The following is a 14,499-nucleotide window of genomic DNA, read 5'->3' on the forward strand; positions in this document are numbered from 1 at the left end:
ATAACTCCAAAAATACTTCAAATTTTATCAGGTTTTCTGTAATCTAAGATGGTAACAAAAATGGCAGCATTCAAGAACCTAGGAATTTAAGAATTTAAGAATTTAAGAATTTAAGAATTTAAGAATTTAAGAATTTAAGAATTTAAGAATTTAAGAATTTAAGAATTTAAGAATTTAAGAATTTAAGAATTTAAGAATTTAAGAATTTAAGAATTTAAGAATTTAAGAATTTAAGAATTTAAGAATTTAAGAATTTAAGAATTTAAGAATTTAAGAATTTAAGAATTTAAGAATTTAAGAATTTAAGAATTTAAGAATTTAAGAATTTAAGAATTTAAGAATTTAAGAATTTAAGAATTTAAGAATTTAAGAATTTAAGAATTTAAGAATTTAAGAATTTAAGAATTTAAGAATTTAAGAATTTAAGAATTTAAGAATTTAAGAATTTAAGAATTTAAGAATTTAAGAATTTAAGAATTTAAGAATTTAAGAATTCAAGAATTTAAAAATTTAAGAATTTAAGAATTTAAGAATTTAAGAATTTAAGAATTTAAGAATTTAAGAATTTAAGAATTTAAGAATTTAAGAATTTAAGAATTTAAGAATTTAAGAATTTAAGAATTTAAGAATTTAAGAATTTAAGAATTTAAGAATTTAAGAATTTAAGAATTTAAGAATTTAAGAATTTAAGAATTTAAGAATTTAAGAATTTAAGAATTTAAGAATTTAAGAATTTAAGAATTTAAGAATTTAAGAATTTAAGAATTTAAGAATTTAAGAATTTAAGAATTTAAGAATTTAAGAATTTAAGAATTTAAGAATTTAAGAATTTAAGAATTTAAGAATTTAAGAATTTAAGAATTTAAGAATTTAAGAATTTAAGAATTTAAGAATTTAAGAATTTAAGAATTTAAGAATTTAAGAATTTAAGAATTTAAGAATTTAAGAATTTAAGAATTTAAGAATTTAAGAATTTAAGAATTTAAGAATTTAAGAATTTAAGAATTTAAGAATTTAAGAATTTAAGAATTTAAGAATTTAAGAATTTAAGAATTTAAGAATTTAAGAATTTAAGAATTTAAGAATTTAAGAATTTAAGAATTTAAGAATTTAAGAATTTAAGAATTTAAGAATTTAAGAATTTAAGAATTTAAGAATTTAAGAATTTAAGAATTTAAGAATTTAAGAATTTAAGAATTTAAGAATTTAAGAATTTAAGAATTTAAGAATTTAAGAATTTAAGAATTTAAGAATTTAAGAATTTAAGAATTTAAGAATTTAAGAATTTAAGAATTTAAGAATTTAAGAATTTAAGAATTTAAGAATTTAAGAATTTAAGAATTTAAGAATTTAAGAATTTAAGAATTTAAGAATTTAAGAATTTAAAAATTTAAGAATTTAAGAAGTTAAGAATTTTAGAATTTAAGAATTTAAGAAAATATTTTTTTTTCTCTGGAATTAATTTTAAAAATTGATAATTTTGAATTTTTTTTTCAGATTTTTTAATTTTCAATTTGAAATTTCGGATCTTTTATATTTTTTAAATGTTTTTTTTTTTGGTTTTTTAATACTATTTGTCCTAATTTTATTTGCTAAAATCTGAATAATTTAATTTTGAATGATGGAGCTGTATTTTTTTAATGTTTTGTTTTTTTATTATTTTGCTTCAAGAATGTTTAAATTTGAAAAAAATATTTCTACTGGTTGAATCCCATCTAAAATTCAAAGGCGGAGGCCAGCTTCTGTTACGTCCAATGAAGCTCATATTTGGGATATAAGCACAGTACACCCCACTGGAACATGCCTCAATAATAATTTTTGTTACATCTTAATATCCGTATCTTCAGGAAAAGTTTAAATTATGATTAAGATTCACAAGATTAAAATTCGATGTATCCAGTATAAAAGAACACTAAATAAGGGTAAAAACATAACTCAAAACTTAAAAGAAATTAAATATTCAGAGTCAGTATGTTTAAAAATGAGTTGAGTGTAGTAATACATTTATTTAGGAAATCCTCAACAACACATTTAAAAAAATATCTCTTCATAATCTTCATCTTTCGACGTTTTTTATTGAGAAAATACAAACAAAAATTTTCGGAAGAAAATTCAATTAATAAGAAATCGAAGTTTTTGCTCTCAACAAAAAAAAAAGTTATCCTGATTCTTGATAATATTTTTCTTTATAAGTTGAAAGTAATTTTATCTCTCCATATTTTTTTCAATCAAAATTGCTACCACGCGAAATCCGCGCCTAATTCGCGCCGTCCGTAACAACCTCGGTAATAACCCTGTTTATTCCATAAATTTTTGTTTTATTTCTTTAATTCTTGAATTTAAATCTTTGATCTTTTATTCCATTTCACCACCACCATTTTGGTAACATTTTAGATTACACAAAATTAGATAACTTTGGATCATAGTTCAGTTTAATTTTGAGAAAAAATAAGAATTTAGATAACGAATACTAAAGTGAAATTTTGGAAAATTTTCTAACCTTACAATTTTTTTAGAATTTTAGAATAAGAATTTAAAAATTTAAGAAATCAACAATTCAAGAAATATCAGAATTTCAGAATTTTAAAAATTTAGAATCTTTGAGCTTTAGAATTTTAGATTTTTTTTTAATTTTCAAATGTTTGATTTTTTTACCTTTGATTTTTTTAATCATTCAATTTTTCTGACAAAATGTATGATTTTCCTATGGTCTCTATATGCTGAGCAAACGACCAATTTTAGAACAAATCTCTGAGGATGGTGGGGCAACTGCCTCATATTGTCTTTCCCTTGTGTGCGCTAGTAATTTGTAATTTTCAGTTGAACGCAAATCCAAAGCAAATCCAAATTATTTGATTTTTAAACCTAATATTGCAAACAAGCAATGCGCGAAGAAATGCCAAATGCAACTTTTCGTTGCTGTTCCTTTTCTTCGTGACCCTTATCTTAAGCATTTTTTATATGGAGTTTAACGTTCCTTCCAGACTGACCAATATAAAAAATTAAATATTATCAATGTGTCAAAGTTTGGCCTGGAAGACATTCAAATACATCATCAAGGGCAAATTTTCAAAAAGAAATGAAATTTTGTAGTAATATGTTTATGATCATCGAAATTCCCTGACCCAGCTTAAAATTCCCTGACTTTCCCTGACTTTTCCAGGTCAAATAAAATTCCCTGACAATTCCAGGTTTTCCCTGACTTTTCCAGAAATCGACACCATGCATCATCTCCAGACAGACACGATGCCAGAAGACTTTGGGGAAAACATCTTCTAATTAGCAAACTGTCGAGTGCATCGTTTGCATTTAGAGCGTGTTTTGGCTTAAAATATTCAGCAAACAGCTTCCACCCTTGTGCTCTGCAGTCGGAACGTGTCTGACAGTGAGTTTTGGACTATCTTTCATCTAGGTAGGAAAAAACAACAAAGTTAGTCATTTATTTTCTTAGTGCACTGTCAACTGTCATCCGTCATGCGGGTACACGCTGAATTCGTTAGCCTCATTTTTTCCAAGCAATTAACTTTTTTCAAATGTCGTCTTCGAATTAATAACTCATCACTTCCGACGTTCTAATGATTTAATAACACTTCAGCCTGAGTTTAAAACTCCTTGCATAAATCAACAACCCCTTTCAAAGTGCCACTTACTATAAAAATGACCCCATTTCCCGTGCATTCCCACAATAGTTATAATTTGCGTGGAAGAACCTTCGCGCCAAGCACTTACTTCACATTATTCTAAACATAAATATGGTAAACTGCCCATGTTCACATAAATGTCCCATATGCAAAAACAGCAAGCTGAGAAAAACGCATGTGAAGTTTGTCCCACGCATAAGGCTACGTGTTAAGTTTTTGTGCAAAAACTGGATTTTCTCCTGATTTCTAGAACAAAGTACTGGATGTTATAGGCTTTTCTGAAAGAGGACACGATTTTGAACCAAACTGCATCAATAACTCAAAAACGAAAAAAAAATGCATATGGGACATTTATGCGATCAGGGGCAGTAAAGCTCGCACAAAGCCTAAAACCCCTCTGACCACGAGCATGTCCGTGTAATTATGATAATTTCCCTGGCTTCAGGGGTAAAGTTTTTCCAAGTATTATAACACGGCTGGTTCACCCCCTTTTGCTGGTCGTTTAATTAGCGTTGATCACGAAAACAAATACCAGGCTCATTTTCGGTTGGCGGCGCGGTTTCCGTGGGACTTTGATGGAGTTTTTTTTTGCCTAAATTTGAGTTCGCTTTGGTTGTTATCACTTTGAGGACGTGCTTATTTAAAGTTTTCCAGCGAAAATAAACAGAGTTTTGAAGGCTCTCATTTTATCAAGTTTTGAGTAGATTTAGTTTTGACGTAATCTAAGTGAAAAAAACTCAAAACTTAATTATTTTACACGAGCGTGTAGAAACTTTGACAGCCTTCTGCACTTTTTCTAGAGCTGTCAAATGTATGCACTGAAAATAATTTGATGAATAAATCCAAGTTAAAATATGGTTATTTCACATGCGCGTGTAGCAATTTTGACAGCTCCCTGCATTTTTTCCAGAGCTGTCAAATGTACACGCTAAAAATAATCTAGAGTGAATATCTTTTTTTCCACAAATTGCAACCTAACGAAACGAATTCATTATCTTATCTGCACATTCCTCGCTTGCTTCAAAAAGAAAATTCGCTGTTAAACGTCAAAGAATTCCTCCCGAAGTCCCTAATTCATCACACCCCGCTGAAACAACAACAAACAACTTTCTCTAGAGCTGTCAAGTGTATGCACTGAAAATAATTTGATGATTAAATCCAAGCGACAATTACTCAGAATATGGTTATTTCACATGCGCGTTTAGCAATTTTGACAGCTCCTTGCATTTTTTTCAAGAGCTGTCAAATGCACACGCTAAAAATAATCTAGAGTGAATATCATTTTTTTCACTAATTGCAACCTAACGAACCGAATTTATCATCTTATCTGCACCTTCCACGTCATAAATTCCTCCGGAAGTCACTATTTCACTACTTCTTGCTGAAACAACAACAAACAACTATTTCTAGAGCTGTCAAGTGCATGCACTGAAAATAATTTGATGATTAAATCCAAGTGTAAATTACTCAGAATATGGTTATTTCCCATGCGCGTGTAGCAATTTTGACAGCTCCCTGCATTTTTCCAGAGCTGTCAAATGCACACGCTAAAACTAAACTAGAGTGAATATCTTGTTTCCACTAATTGTAACCTAACGAACCGAATTCATCATCTTATCTGCACCTTCCTCACTTGCCTGAAAAAGAAAATTCACTGTTCCACGCCGTAAAATTCCACCGGAAGTCCCTAATTTACTACACCCTGCAGAAACAACAACAAACCTCCCAACGAAATCTACACCACCCATCGCCGTAATAAAGTTCACCCAGGCATTCCGCAGATTAATTGTACCCAAACCACGTGGGTTCAAGTCCTTTCAAGGGGACCGAAAATTAGATTTCTTGTGCATTTGCTTTTGTTGTCATACACGTATAATACACCTCCCAGGAAGATGAAGTAGAAGATCACATGACAGAAGAGTGTCAGACAACTTTTCCGCTTTGTGTGCAACTTTTGAACATACACACGCACGCACACTTCATATAATAACAATCCGGTAGACTGCCACCGGAGCTACCTTTTCAGGAGGAACATCCCCGAAGATGTCCGGTGTTTGTGTTTCTTTGTGGGTAATTCGGGATGAACAGTGTTGTACTCAATTTTGGGTAATGGGTAGTTTAATTAAACTTTTGAGTGATTTCAGCTGTGAGTGTATTTGACAGATCAGGATCAATGTTATTGTTTTGCAAGGTGTGCAAAAAGATTTGAAAAGTTGGAAGTTTTTTTTCAAAAGGTACGCACAATTTCAAAAAATGTATTCTTTCAATAAAATTAGGTTTGGGAAAAACCCTCTAGAAAATCAATCCGCTACATCCCTGGGCAGAAACTTTCCCAGAACACGAGGTGCAAGGAGGGAAAGTTCTTTGTCAAAACTTTTCCCCTCACACAATACACGCGGCGCTGGTTCTCCATCATAACAGAACCCGCCGGAATAGACAGCCGGAAAGGCAACACGACGCTATATCAGGGAACAACTTTGGCCAAACAAGAAAATGGCAGCCTTTTTGCGCGAGAGGTTATTTTCTTGGGCTGTCTCTTTTGAAACCGCAAAACCGAAAAGTTTTCGCCTTCTTTGAAGGCGTGGGAGGGCTGCAAGAAAAAGAGTTTATTTTTGAGCTGAGTGGATTTCCTTAAACGTGTTTACTTCAGATTGGAATCGTGTTTGGGAAACATTACATACTTTGATCGAAAGTTTTCCTTAAACAAATTAGCAGTGTATTTTTGACAGCTGGAAAAAATATCAATTTTGAGAAAATCTTAACCTTTTCAACAGAAAATCGAACAATTTAACTTGATTGCGTCCGTCCTCATCCGCGGTACTATGCAAGAAGCAAAACTTTTCCCATGAAGAAAATTGCACGTGGTACGCGAACGCCCTCGCCAGTAATTTGCAAGCGGCAAAAAGGTAATAATTGCAGGAAGTTATGAACAAACTTGTTCCGGTAGCTAAATTAAAAATTTCACATGGTAAGAAAAACTTTTTCCTTCACCATTGGGGAGCACAACATTCTGAGGAATAAAAAATAATAACACGAATATTTCACTTTAGCGTGTAACGCTTCCAGCGCCCACTTCGCTGTCAAAGTTCTGTCAAACCAGGCGCAAAGTGTGCGGCAAGCAAGGTGTGCATCCTTCAACGCGCAACTTGACACGGAAGGTCCGATATCGAATTCCCAGCTGAAAACAAGAGCTTAAAACTTATTGAAAAATTGATGATGATATAAAAAGTTCAGTAAAGATCGGGGCGAGTGCAGGAGGTTAACAGAAGGGGAGCTTTTCCGGGGAAAACAATATTCTTCAAATTCCCTCGAGAGAACCCCGACGGTGAAAAAGTTGTCGATTTATGTAAAAGCCGGCTCTCGATAGATTGCGTGGTATGTGGGATGGAATAGTTTTCATCGAGTTCATCGGAATAATCCTATCGATTTTATTGTTTTTCAACCGGCCAGGTGCACCGGTTGTCGGGATGACAAAGAAAACGATATAACATTGAGAACCAATCAAGGGATAGAAAGGCTTAGGAAGAATGCAAATGATTGGATTGATAGAAAATAGGACTTTTGTAGGTTGAAGTTGAGCTTAATGTTGGCAAGTTAAATTTAGCGTGTTGTTTGTAAACAAAAGCTACACGGTGATTTAAGTTTAAGTGAAAAAACATCCTAGTTGAGGTCTTTAAGAAGTTAAACATTTAATTATCGCTGCACAAATAGGGTGAAAAGTTTTGCACCAAAAAAACCCCTCAAAAGCTTGTTCAAACTTTCCGACTAATTTGAGTTCAGCTGCGGTTGAACATTTCTCCACGCGGCGAAAAACAATATTTTCAACACTTTCGGAAGGGAACACGAATTGGTAACATTCAACCTTGTTATTTATGGCGGTATGTGTACGCTTCCCTACGGGAATTCACGTTTCCTTGAATTCCACATAATTTACGCTCATTAATATTCAGGGAAAAATATACTCTGCGAGAAACACGAGAACTCACGCGTCCTAGAAAAATGGGTCACGAAAGCTATCCGGTGAGTTATTTCAAGATTTGTTTTAACTTTCAATAAATTAACGTGTAGCTGTCATGCTGCACACCTATTTAATTTTACTGAAATGTATGAGTTATTTGACACAACCAACTTTTTGAAAGGTTATGTTTTTCATTTTCAATTGTACCCAAAAATGAGTAGGTTTGACAATCTGTCATAATGCACGGTTACAACGTGTTACTAAATTTAAATTTTAAATCAAACTGCTTGTAGAATCGCAAAAAAAAATTGCACGCAACATGTCGCCACAATATGTTATCGGCATTAAATCATAAAAGAATAACCCAATCACCTACACTTCCGGTCCCCTCCAAGAAGAGTGTTCCGCGTGACAGCCCGCCATATGCCATCCTCGTCGTCATACGTCACACCGTCGCATTAATTTGAATTTGATCGATATTCACCACCGAGCGCGAACCGAGTGCGTCGCGAGCACACCCATTCCGGAAATGTGGTGGAAAATTGAGTGCCAAAGGGCAAATCGGGATGGGTGGGCTTCAAAAGGTGCTAAACAGGTGAAAATCGAGGGGGAATTCCGAGGTTTACACGCTTAAAGATCGTTACTCTGAATCGAGTTTGAGCCTAATCCGAAAGCTTTTGCTGCATGGGTTCAAACAGGGGGGATTTATCTAGTTTTAATGCCAGATAATTACACGTCATCAGGTAGTCACTCATCCATCCACAAACAACATTGTGTGGTACCACAACTAATCCCCCTTTCAAAACGTAATTAGTTTCCAGCAGCGTTATGTTAATTTTAAGCTCATCAACACTATGAAAACAATAGAACCACTACAAGCACATTTTACACACCCACAAACCCCCCAACATACATACTAATGACATTAATAATTAACCACCTCAAACAGTGTTCCCTGAGACGAGTGGCGGACACTTCTGGTGGGTTTAGGGCTCACTTGTCAGCAACCCATCACGTCATCATTTGTGTGTGCAAACTTTCCAAAAACCGGATAGACAAACCAGCCCCGGAAGCACGATGATTGATGCGCGAGTCCGGCCGAAAATCATAAATCATGAATTATTTGAATTTTTTAGACTTGAATGTCACCGTCAAGGGAAAAATGATAAAATTTTTATGTGTTCAGTTTTAATAAAAAAAACATAAATAGAAACTTTTTAAATGTTAGCATATATTTTAAAATTTGTTCAATATTTTGGCAAAAAAGCTTTCTATGCCCAGTAAAAAAATACAATTTAACCCAAAAAATGACGAACTTCCCGTCACAGTGTCCTGATGCAAACAATGCTCGAGCTCGAGCTAACAGTAGCATGACAAAAAACTTTTGCTAGAAAAGATGGCAAATCTGATGCAAACAAGCCTCCAGCTCAGCATGTAAACATACTTTGGATGTGTTGGAAAATTTTGACTAGAAAGCCTTATTAAATTAGATCTTATATGTCCAAAGAACCTTTTTAAGTTTTTATATTTCACAAACACGGTCAAAGATGCCCCCAATGAGTGATAAATTTAATGTTTTTTGATTAAAGCTTTTTTTGTATAAAAAATAAATTATAAAAAATAAGTTTGTCTAAATTTTTTGACAGTCATCTATTTTTGAAAAATTAATAATAATGCACTCTAAAAAAACATCTGTTTTTCGATAAAACACGCCAGAATCGCAAATCGACTTTTCATTGTATTGAAAATAAAAACTCATTTTTTGAATATTTTTCATTGTTTGCCAGGCCACATCTCAGCAACCAAAAGTCGGATCAACAATGTCTAAACAATAGAAGTGGGCAAAGTCGCTCTTTTTTAGGAGCCATCCATTTTCGCTCGCTCATTAAAAAGAGCGGCTCATTTGGTGTGATTTTGTATGCCCTCTTTATTGGACTTTTTAATATTAAAGTTTTTGTGTGCTTTATGTCACTATCCCTAGTAATATTTTAGGTTTTAAGTAGGCCATAAAAGCCTTTTCAGGCCGTATGAGGGTTTTCAGAACCATGATAAAACCTGTAAGTTTAAAAATGTTACTAGGGTATCTCTACTCGAACCAAAACGTTCGAATGATCGGATGGGGAGAGCACCCAAACTTAATTGTAGGATTTTGGAGAAAACTGCTAATAATTTTACGAAATTGCGTTTATTTCTTGCTAAAATTTAACAATTGCTGAAATTTTATTTTGAAAAAATATATTTCGAACACATTTCTAGAGATTTTTTTTTTGAATAGGTCTTATAAACATATGAAAGACAATAGCTTATAGGATCTTTCCAAAAAAACTCTGGATTTGTACATTCTGATTTAATCGATAAAGTCTATAAATGCCAAAGTTTAATCGAGCAAAAAGATTTAATTGTCTTCATCAAAATGTTCAAAATTTTCCAAATTAAACTTTTCGAAATGCTCAAATTTGTATTCGGGCAAAACTTTTATGTATCTTTACGATCAGTTGTGCAATGAAAAGTCCTTTATTTTATGAAAAAAAAACTCATTCAGCTTTACTTTTGGAGTAACTTTTGAAAACTTTCAAGTGTCATTCAAATATCGGCATAAATGCTACTTAAGGAGCTATTACACTACGGCAAACAAACAAACCCGCACTTTTGACAGTTTGCCAGTTTGCCGAGTTTGCCTGCTTTTTTTGTTTGCCTGGATTTTTTTGTACAAACGTCAGCCTGTATACATTTTGCCTTGTTTGCAAATTTGCCGCAAACAAGTTTGCGAGTTTGGATAACTGTCAAACACGAAAAAGTACGAGTTTGTTTGTTTGATTGTTTGCGATAGTGTAATGGCTACTTTAGAGGATTTCAATGTACATTGATGAGAAAGTTAAAATAGACACCAACGAATTGTGTCGATTCAGCTCTCAAAATGTCAACTCTCTTTAACCTGCCATTTTTTTTATCCTAAAGTATTTGAAAAAGTACACCTTGCAACACCTTGATAAGCATTGAAATATTTGAAATTACATTTTCAATTCTCAAAATCAAATTAAATACTTTTATTTATTTTAAATTCAATCAGTATATTTATAAAATAAAAAAACAGGTTTAAAAATCATTCTATCTTGAAACGGTTCTTTCAACAGACCGAAGTTTTAAAAAGAACCGCGGCTCTTTTTTTGTGAGCCATGGTTCATTCGCTCTTTTCAGTGAACCGGCTCGCTTTTTTGCCCACCTCTACAAAAAAAATGTTCGGAATTTTCTAATTTTTTTAAATAAAAAAATCAACCTGAAAATGGCTATAACTCAAAAACGGTGCCCTTTATCATAATTTAACATAAAAATACAAATTTGACATCTAAACATCTTTTCACTATCCTACTAAAGAAAGGTATAGGATTTGCTATTGGCTCTGACTAAAAATCAATCTTTGTAATCTCTCGAGAAATATTCTTTGGAAAAAAATGCAAAAATCATGAACGATCGATTTCTGATGCCCGATTTTTTGTTCTTTATTTTGTTCATTCTCGATACTATTACTCAAAAGATGAAACTTTTTGTGTGCTAATTAATAATTAAAAAAAATCAAAGGGGGTAAAGTTGGTCGCAATGGGTAATTTTTTCAGAGCAAAAATATTTTTTTCTGATGGTTATAATAAGGAACTTTGCTGAAGACATAAAATCGTTCAGAAAATCACTCCTTGAGTTACAGATTTTCAAAAGTTTCATAGCACTCTATGAATTCTATGGACAGCCCCCAAATTTGTATGGAGACTTTTATAAAGAAACGAATGATGCAAAAGGCTTATTTAGACATAAGGAATCGATGGACAAAGCTTCATACAAATAAAAAAAATATAAAAATTAAAAGCAATTTTTTTTTTGCGAGATCTCAGGGAACTGCTCCTCTTGGTTTTTGAAGTCAACAAATTCGATATAACGTCTTTTTCAAGAAAACAATACTCTAACGGGACAATTCAGAGTTTTCGATTTTTTTTTAGTATTTAGTATTGGTGGATAGTTTTAAAAATGTATTCAACAAACAGTTCTTCTTATATTTAAAGAGATTTTAAAAATTTGTCAATCCGTTGCATATATGACATTCCATTTGCATCGAAATATAACTGATATAAAAGTTTGAAACATCATTCTGTCTGAAAAAGACGATTTATCCATACTTTTGACGTCAAAACCCAGAGGCATTGCAAAAAAATTAAGTTAAGAAAAAAAATGTTTTTTCCAATTTGCATACATTTTTCAACAGTTCAATGTAATTTTTTTAAAGTATTTTCTACTCTTTCGAATAAAAATATTTAAAAAATTGCATAATCAAGTCTAAAATTTCAAAATATACAAAAATTACATTTTTATAGTTATTGATTCCTCAACTCTGGTCCAATTTCCTGCAATTTTTCAACATTTTCAAGCAATTGCTATTACAAAGTACTTCAGGCATTATTACAATTTTGCTACAGCAAAAAAAATCAAAATATCCAAAAGTACGTGAAAAAATAGCTTCTTTTATATCTTCTGTGGTCCGAAATTTAATATATTTTTTTCTTACTTTAAACATCAAATTTGAGTTCTGCGACCCCATTTTAGCCAATTAAAAAAATTTAAAAAAAATGCATTTTTCCAATATTTTTCGCTATTCTTGGATTTAAAATTCTAAATCACTTTAGAGTAGTTAAAGGGTCATACTTAACGTGAAGACTTCCATCATTGCCGTGATTCTTCGTTCAAAGATATAAATTTTGCATCGCTATCAATATTTTGACAAAACTCGTTCTACAAGTTGTTTAGAATAGTGTCCTACACATGCTGATACTTTTTGGTAACGATTATTCCATTCCTTGTAAAATTATGGAAATCGTCATTAATCGATGATTGCCAACTAGGACGTCAATGATTGTACCACAAAATTATATAAATTTTTAAACACGTTTGACTTAGACCAAAAATTCCTTCAGTGGCTTCAAGAAGGCAACAACCGGCACATGCTGATTCATTTTGGTGCAGAAATTCTTTAAATTGAATTCAGTACAGAGCATTTTAGAGTGATGATCTATTTTCTTTGAAAATGATCAACGGCTTCACCTTAAGCTCAACAATCAAAAATAAGACCACGAAAAAACTTTGTTTTTCTTGATTCGATTATCCGAAGTATCGTTTATCCGATTCCGAAGTGAAATTTTGCCAACGCCTTCGGATAATCGAGTCTGGACTGTAATTGGGCTTCGAGAGTAGAGGAAGTCAGAAAATACCAAATTTTACTTTTTCAATGTAAAAGAACGCTTCCTCAACCGAATGCTAGCTTATGTTAATGTTACATCAGAACCAGTTTTGGAACCGTTTCGATGTATATGACAACTGTCCTTTCATTCAGCGAATTCTGATTTGTTCATAAAAATAATTCAATGTACAGTCAAATTTGAGTCAAATATGAATATCCAAATCGCATAATACTTCTTTCCATCAAATACCACAAAGAACTGCCTTCAATATCAGAACACTTTTTTTCCCTCTTGATCCTCTCACCTACCTTTTCACACCTTAATTCCATCGAACGACGGCAGCAGCAGCAGCAGCAAATCGTCAAATAATCCAAAGCAATTCCACCGAGCTCCTTTTTCCATCTCAGTTTTCAATTTTCCGCCCGAAAGGACTCTGTGCCAACGACGACTGTCTGTCTGATCCTTCACGCACATTCACCGGAACAAAAGCGCTCCCACTAATCGGGCTGACTAGACACGACACCATACGTTGGTCGTACACCTGTTCACACCTTTTCGTGACACGAGAAACCCAATTCAGAGTGTGTTTGTGTGTGTGTTCTTCACGTGTACATAACCTCACTTTTTTCGATCGTGCCTGCGCGAGAAGAATCCGCCAAGAATCTTCCAACAAAGCAGGCCGCGCGCTTCCCACCCTACATGACACTTCCCCTTTCTTTTCTTTTTTCGTGTGTGTGCACCTCTCTTCACAGCCTCCTTGATCCCCAAATTTCACCGTAATTCATAACCCTTGCGTTTTCACTTCGCAGAAATTCTGACGCAGAGGAAAAGCGGCGGAAAGTTTTCCGAATCACCCTGACCAGCCTTTCCGCCGAAATTCTCTTGTTTCTCACTTGTAAATCCCCGTAACACTCCTCCCGCACTCTTCAGCCGTGTAGTAAAAATCTATTTACTTTTCCTTTTGCTGTCAAAACACTCACTCACACAGTCCGACGACTTTTGTCACACACAATTCCAGGAGCAGCAGCGTGCACAAGTGTCCTGATGATGAACACCTCCTCCTGTCGCACCCCGTTGGGCTTGTTCCCTTCCCCGGGTTTCCCCGAAGAGAGTCAGAAAAAACTGGAGAGTAGGGGGTTGGTGGCCGACCGTGGCCGTGATCCGCAGCGGTTTTTCCCCGGTGGTCCGCACTGGTTCAAAGTTCACTCAAGACTGAGCTCGACGCGGTCCAGTGGGGAGCTTTTTGTACCAGCATTAACCGCATCAACGGAACTCAGCCTCGGAGACGAAAAGTTGGGAGAGAGAGCTTTTGATTAATTTGGGGTTCCGGAAGATGTCCTTTTACCTTACGGTAGGCGTTACTTGGCGCAATTTCGTTTGGCGTGTGGCAGGCGTTACGCACTGTTGTTGTGTTTTTTGTTAACAATCAGTAGGCGTTGAATTTTGGCTGTCAGTTTGAAAATTACGAATTTGCTGCGAGTTCTAGTTTACAAACTAGTGAAATTGTTTATTTATATTACCTTATCATAGAATGACTTTGGAACAACTATTTGTGTTACCTTATAATAATGGATCTGGAGAGTAAGTAAGTGACAGTTCAGTGTACATGTGTGTAGACGTGCACTAAACGAGCAAAGTCTTTCAAAATAATGTAAACAATATAAATATATTTCACGGG

General features: G+C 33.5%; 1 protein-coding gene across 5 annotated transcripts in view; it reads right to left on the reverse strand.

Moving 5' to 3' along the window:
- The window catches only part of LOC120430618 (otoferlin-like), an 81,752-nt gene extending 67,711 nt beyond the window's left edge, over positions 1–14,041 (reverse strand). For 2 of the 5 annotated variants that reach the window (XM_039595723.2, XM_039595716.2), the window contains exon 1: positions 13,715–14,041. The gene's annotated coding sequence lies outside the window, so the exon portion shown is untranslated. The remainder of the gene's footprint in view (positions 1–13,714) is intronic. The other 3 variants (XM_039595744.2, XM_039595737.2, XM_039595728.2) reach the window with 3 other exon arrangements.
- Positions 14,042–14,499: the final 458 nt, after the last annotated feature.

The sequence above is a fragment of the Culex pipiens genome, chromosome 1 (genome assembly GCF_016801865.2).
Source record: "Culex pipiens pallens isolate TS chromosome 1, TS_CPP_V2, whole genome shotgun sequence".
NCBI lineage: Eukaryota > Metazoa > Arthropoda > Insecta > Diptera > Culicidae > Culex > Culex pipiens.